Source organism: Camelina sativa, chromosome 6, assembly GCF_030686135.1.
Source record: "Camelina sativa cultivar CO46 ecotype springtype chromosome 6, ASM3068613v1".
Lineage (NCBI taxonomy): Eukaryota > Viridiplantae > Streptophyta > Magnoliopsida > Brassicales > Brassicaceae > Camelina > Camelina sativa.
The window spans coordinates 2,002,183-2,010,052 of NC_141885.1; positions in this window are offsets into that span (position 1 = coordinate 2,002,183).

Here is a 7,870-nt window from a genome sequence, read left to right on the forward strand (position 1 = left end):
TATCTCCATCCTCGATTAATTTAGCGGGCTTTATATACTTTGATTTCATTTCATTGCATATGATAGCTTCTATTGAATAACCTGCACGAATAAAAGACTCACAATAGATAAGCAAAATTTTATATGGAAAAAATTAAAGATCAAAGCTTTCTAAACATGTAAATTTATGTAGATATAATGTTATTTTCTTAATTAGCTATCCTATTACGTTTCAAAAATAAAAATTCTTTTGACATAAGTTATGTTATTCTTTTTAGATTTGTTATTCCCTATTTATTGATTAATAATAAGATACATGTTTAATGAATTATTTTTTTGTTTATACATGTCAAAACCTAATTAAGAAAACATGTATAATAGAATTGGCGTACAATGAAAGATATATTTGTTTGTTAATTTTCTTTTTTGATTTAGGAAATTTCTTTTTAGATATAAACATGCAAATTTTATGTAGATTTAATGATATTATCTTAATTAGCTGTTTTGACAAAAAAAATTTTTTTTGACACATGTCAACATCTCATCAATATACTTGACACATGTCATGATCCTGTTAATGACTAATTTTGAAAATCCAACTTTTTATAATAAGATTTTATGATTAGTTATTTTTTATATCTTGATTTTTTAAAAAGATTTTTTGTTTAAAGTTAGAAATTTGTAAAATTGACACTTGTCATTATCTGGTGAGTTAGTAACTTTTGAAATTGACACGTGTCAAGATCTGGTAAGTTAGTAACATTTTCTTATTTTAAAATTAAAAATTTGTGTAAAATTGACACTTGTCACGATATGATGAGTTAGTAATTTTTGAAATTGACATGTGTCACGATCCGGTGAGTTAGTAACTTTTGAAACCATACTTTATATAATAAGATATGATATATATATATATATATATATATATATATATATATATATATTTATATTTGTGCACTTATTAGAATAAAATGTTTATCATATATTATATACGATATACATATATAATTGTGCAAGTGAGAGAATTGGGCTTGGCCCATTAGTATAACCTAAACAATTTAGGTTATTTTCGATCAGTATATAATGATGCTTTGCGTTTGATTATTGATCAATCGACTAAGATTCTCGCCGAAACCTAACTGAAGACAAAAGTGTTTGTCACGATCGAGATTTGATCTCTACGGCACTAGCATCCCGGTTGATCCAGTCTGTGTGCGTGTGGATACTAGTAGAGGCACGATATTTGGAGTGCTTTACAACTTTGGTTTATTTTAGTTCGAACTTCCGCTGCGAACTATCCAGACAATATTTGGTATATTCATAATCTGATGATATAGATTTGATTTAATATTTACATGAATCCTGGCAATAGAACTTGTAACTAATTTTTTGCCCACAAAAAAAAAAAAGAATTTGTAACTAATTTTATAAAACGTTATAAACCGGTACAAATTCCAACAGTGGTATCAGAGCCTACATGTATAATTTTGAATTAAACCTAATTTACTGTTCATATTTGATATGCAAAGTAGTTTTGTTTTGTTTGTTAAATCCGATTATCATGGTTGATGAATGAATCGATACATGCGGAGATGTAAAATTGTTTACGTTGCATGTATATATTACAACACATAATAGTTATGAATATATTATGATGAAAGAACACGGATTGTTTGACTTTTGAATAAAACATGTTAGATATATCTTGTCTAAGGTATCACGTTCTCTTTCAGTATATGTATATTATGCTTGATTGATGAATAATTAAGTATAATATATATCTGATAGAAACTTTATGTCCGATTGAGTGGATGAGGTACTCTGTTTTCCCATGTCCATTCCTTGGTTCGAGAGTGGTTGGCGTTAGCAACCAACCTTTTCGAACCTGAGTAATAAATTTATGGTGTTTTTGCGGTAAAAAAAAAAGATTGAGTGGATTCATATTTTATAATGAAAATCATTATAAAATTCGTTGATCGGAGCTGTAATTTCTTCTAATCAGATTAGAGCTATTGAAATTAATTAAAATTAAGTTTTCAAATAATTAATATATATATATATATATATTTTCAACCAAACATTAATTAAAATAAAACTCTTAGATTGGTTGTTCAAACTAGAGGATAATAGTTTACAAAAATCGGTTTTAGATCCTAATTTTCTCGAAGAACGAGCTAAACAATCAGCTCGTACATTGGACGTCCTTGGGATCTTGGAAAGAGTAAAAGGAAGCAAGGAGGCACTAAGCACCTGGAACTCATCAAGAAGGGTTGAGAAAACCGGCCACTCTTCCGGATCTTGCACCATCGCTAGTAACTCTGCGGAATCCGTCTCGAACCTCCGACAATCTATTCCTCTGGACAGGATACACTCCATCGCCCATAATAATGCTTGTAGCTCTGGATGAAGTGGGGATGCACTGCGACGATGACATTTGGCACCCATAACTAAAGTCTGATTTTCACCATCTCCACACCACCATCCTCAACCTGAATTTGGTTCCAAAGCTTTCCACGAGCCATCAACTTGACAATGAATTATCATCTTTAGAGTATGCAAGGAATCCATCAGAACGGAACCAGCACTTACAGCTATTTGGGATTCCACCCACCACAATTGTTCACGTACAGCCTGATTAATGATATCTAGTGGCTCTGACTGTAATCCTTGGAAAATGTTTTTATTCCTATCCTTCCAAAAGCCATAGGGCCTGACCCTTTACCATATTTAAAATCTAAGTTTGAATAGATCAATCCAAAAGGGAATTTATCCTTGTCTAATCCATTAAAAACCCTCTCCCAACCTGTCGGGAATGAGGACACTCAAATAAAGTATGATTAATAGACTCTTCCTCTATGCCACATCTCATGCATACCGTGTTACAATTAACTCCCCGAGAGGCTAATCGGGTCATCACCGGAAGAGAGCCAGATGCGATCAGCCAGAAGAAATGTTTGATTTTAGGTGGTACCGGGAGATTCCAAGCCTGAGCCTTCAGTACATTGCAGTTGGGACCAAATTCAATGGCAGCCTTCATAGCTTGAGCTACCTTATATCCCGATTTAACCGTGTACCGACCAGATTGTGTATAATGCCACACCAATCGATCTGGCTTTAAAGATTTACTAATAGGCAAACTCTGAATAGTTTGAATATCCGTCGGATCCATGAATTCCTGGAGAATAGGTAAGTGCCACTCTTTAGTCCGTGGATTGATCAAATGATTTACCATTAAACTTGGAAGCAGTTGCCGTCCCCTACCATTTGCAGGGCGAGGATGTTGATCAGGGATCCAAGGATAACGCCAAACCGAAATATTAAACCCTGACCCAATCGTCCACCGTGCGCCTTGTTCAACTAAACCCTTTGTTGAATAAATGCTTCGCCACCCAAACGAGGGGGATACGGTTTTTTTGCCATCAACGGATGCTTATTTCTGAAATATCGACCTCTAAACACTTGAGCAAACAGAGAATTCGGAAACTGTATTAAACGCCAATACTGTTTAGCCAATAAAGCGTCATTAAACGTCTCTAAATCCCAAAAACCCAAACCACGCTCAGATTTATCCCTACACATCTTATCCCAAGACACCCAATGAAGCCCCCGGTCTTTTCCATCCGAGCTCCACCAAAAGTTTGAAATTGCACTCGTCAAATTGGTTGTTAACCCTTCAGGAAGTTTGAAACAAGACATAACATGTGTAGGAAGGGCTAAAGCCACCGACTTTAGTAAAACTTCCTTCCCTCCCTTAGATAAAATTTTTGCTGTCCAACCATTCACCCGGTCCTTCAGCCTATCTCGAACGTAACCGAAGACTTGAGTGCGTGAACCTCCGAGATTCTCAGGAATACCCAAATAGGAACCCATGCCCCCTTCTGTGGATATTCCAATAACAGATTTTACCTTGTCCTTTACCTCTGAAGTCACCTTTTTCCAAACATAATAGAGGACTTATCCAAATTTACCTCCTGGCCGGATGCTTTACCATAATTGCCGATGATATTCATGACCGTTGAACATTGTTCTTCATCCGCTCTACAAAAGAACAGACTATCATCAGCAAAAAGCAAATGAGAGACTGGGGAGAATCGCGGGCAATCTTAATACCCGATATTTTTTCCTCCCTTTCTGCCTTTTTGATATTAGCTATCAGCACCTCAGTACAAAAAATAAACAAGTACGGGGATAAAGGATCCCCCTGTCGCAAACCCCGGTTTGGCGAAATGGAGCCACGGGGTTGACCATTAAGCAAAACTTGATAGGAAACCGAACTGACACACCACATTATCCAAGAAATCCATTTAGAATCAAAGCCTAACCTAATTAAGACCGCCTTCATATAATCCCATTCAACACGGTCATAGGCCTTGCTCATATCTGTTTTGAAAGCCAAGAAATCCGAACTGCACATCCTATTGGTCTGTAAACCATGGAACATTTCTTGGGCCACCAAGATGTTATCTGTAATTAATCGACCAGAAACGAAAGCCGATTGTGTTTCTGATATAATAGAGGGCAGAATTTTCTTTAACCGGAAGCAAAGAGTTTTTGAAATGATCTTATAACTCACATTACATAAACTAATAGGCCTGAATTCTGTCATTCTTTTAGGCACTTCAACCTTTGGAATGAGACAAATATTAGTTTCATTAATCCTGGGATCAAACTTCTCCGTCCGAAAGAAATCCCTAACCAAAGCAACCAGATCCCCTTTAAGATGAGGCCAAAACCTCTGAAAGAAAAGTGCTGTCATCCCATCCGGTCCTGGAGTTTTCTCCGGGTGCATTGCAAATAAAGCCTTACGAACTTCCATCTCTGAGATATCCTTAGTTAATTCCCTATTCATACGCTCTGTAACAAATGGATTAACCGCCTGTACTATCTCTGAAATACCACACACATCCAAATGTGCGAAAAGCTTATTGAAATAATCAGTGGCAATCCTCTCTATACCCACACTCGATTCATCCCAAACATCCTCTGAATTGAACAGCCCTACAATCTTATTCCTAACCCTCCTTTGTTTAGTAGAAGCATGAAAAAAACTAGTATTTTTGTCACCAACCCGCAGCCAAAATTTTTGACTTTTCTGTTGCCAATACAATTCTCATCATGATAGGCATCTTTTAACTTCTTCTCAATAATATGAATCTCCGCTGTCGAAATAGAATCATCCTTTTTAGCATCCTCCAAAGCCGTCTTAAGGGAAGATATAAGTGTTCTACTATTCAGAACATTCTGCTTCCTCCACCATGAAATAGAATTCCTACAATTTCTAATTTTATTCACAAACACCGGTATTCTGAAATTTCTGGTACGATTCCACCCCGATTCCACGGCCCCAAAAAACCCCTCTTTCCCCATCCAACACTTTGTCCCCTAGACTTCGCACAAGAAGCTAGAATAGGGCGATGATCAGAACCTATCATTTCCAGATAATCCACATGCGAACAAGGGAAAAACGAATGCCAATCTTTATTCCCAATAATTAATATTTTAATCTGATTAAAATATATAATAATATAACTTAAACAAAACATAATTGTTCTTGTTTATCATTCGTTATCAAGTGGTTTGTATGTTCGGTGAACGTAGAGACTTGGTAAATAATTAGATTGTTTCTAATTCTATCAATTACATATGAGATATTTATTAGTTATATTTTATTTATATTGGATATTAATTTTAAATATAAGATTGAGTTATAAAATTAATTTCTCAATTAATGTTAAATATTTTGATGTCTTCCCAATTTTGTCAACTGTCAAGCCTCGTTTCATTGTGTGACGGGTCTACCAAGTAGAGTGTCCATGATTACATGAGTAAGACATATAGTAATGGTTACCATTTGAATTAAAAGATTGGTTTACTTGACTAAGCTATCAAAACGGTTTTGGGCTTAGAGACATATGTTGGATAAGATATAAGATGTTATCTAACAACTAAGAATTATATTGGATATAATTAGCAAGGATGTTGCTTACCTAAATAACTAATTATTCGGGCGATGAGCCAAAGCTCACTTGAATTTTAGTGAAATAAGGATCTTGGATCACTATACTCTTTTGAGGAAAATTTTGGTTTGAGTATAGTATGATTGGTATCAAGTTCCGAGAAATGTTCTCAAAAGGGAAGAAAAGAGTTTCACCCTTAAAAACAACTTTCTTGAAAAATACTTGGAAAATCTGAAAGAAAAGAAGGTTTTTGAAACTTCTTCTAAAGGAATATATGTTATAGAGGTAAATGTTACCACTTGTGGTTCTACTCATTGGGTATTAGATACCGGCTGTGGTGCTCATATTTGTAATAATTTGAAAGGCCTAAGCAATAGTAGAATTTTGGAGAAACGACAAGTGGACCTACGCGTTGCTAATGGAGCAAAAGTTGCTGCTTTGGCCATAGGTACATATCAGTTGTCTTTACCTTCTGGCATGATTTTGGAACTTAAGAATTGCTACTATGTACCTACAATAAATAAGAATATCATCTCTATTTCATGTTTGGACATGGAAGGTTTTCATTTTTCGATCAAGAACAAATGTTGTTCATTTGATCGTGATGATATTTTTTATGGTAGCGGTCCATTAGAGAATGAACTTTATGTTCTGAACCAGAGTATACCTACCTATGACATTCGTGTTAAACGACTTAAGTCTAACGACTCAAATCCTACTTTTCTTTGACATTGTCGTTCAGGCCATATAAATGAGAAACGCATTCAGAAGCTTCATAGTGATAGACTTTTGAACTCATTTGATTATGAATCATATGAAAAATGTGAATCTTGTTTGTTGGGTAAAATGACTAAGGCTCCTTTTACTGGACATAGTGAAAGGGCCAGTGACTTGTTGGGCCTTGTACATACAGATGTATGTGGACCAATGAGCTTAGGTGCCAGGGGAAACTATCAGTACTTCATTACATTTACTGATGACTTCAGTAGATATGGTTATGTTTATTTGATGAAACATAAATCTGAATTTTTTGAAAAGTTCAAAGAATTTCAGAATGAAGTACAAAACCAACTTGGCAAAACAATTAAAGCCCTTCGATCAGATCGTGGAGGAGAATATTTGAGCCAAGTCTTTAGTGATCATCTCAGCGAATATGGAATTGTTTCACAACTCACTCCTCCAGGAACACCTCAATGGAATGGTGTGTCCGAAAGGAGGAACCAGACTTTATTAGATATGGTTCGGTCAATGATGAGTCACACAAATCTTCCATTATCCTTTTGGGGATATGCTCTAGAAACGTCTGCGTTTACACTAAACAGATGTCCATCAAAATCAGTTGAACAGACACCATATGAGATATGGACATGAAAGGTTCGTAATTTGTCTTTTCTAAAAATTTGGGGTTGTGAAGCTTATGTCAAACATTTGATTACTGATAAGCTTGGACCCAAATCTGATAAGTGCTACTTCGTTGGTTATCCTAGAGAGACCAAAGGTTATTACTTTTACAACCCTACCGCGAACAAAGTGTTTGTTGCTCGGAATTGTGTCTTTTTAGAGAGAGAGTTTCTTTCTAAAAGAAACAGTGGGAGTAAGGTACAACTCGAAAAAGTTCGAGAACCACAGGAGATTGCTTCACCTATTGAGGAAGAGTTTAGTTAGATTTACGAAGAGTCGTAGAATCTACGCCTGTGGAGCCTAAAGTGCATAGGTCCGAAAGGACACGTCACGAACCTGATAGATATGGGGTTTGGGTGACAGATCATCATGATATATTTATTATAGAGAATGATGAACCTACGTCTTACGAAGAATCAATGATGGGCCCTGACTCCGATAAGTGGTTAGAGGCCGCTGAATCCGAAATGGATTCCATGTCACAAAACAAAGTATGGACTTTGGTTAATTTACCTGATGGTGTAAAAGCCATT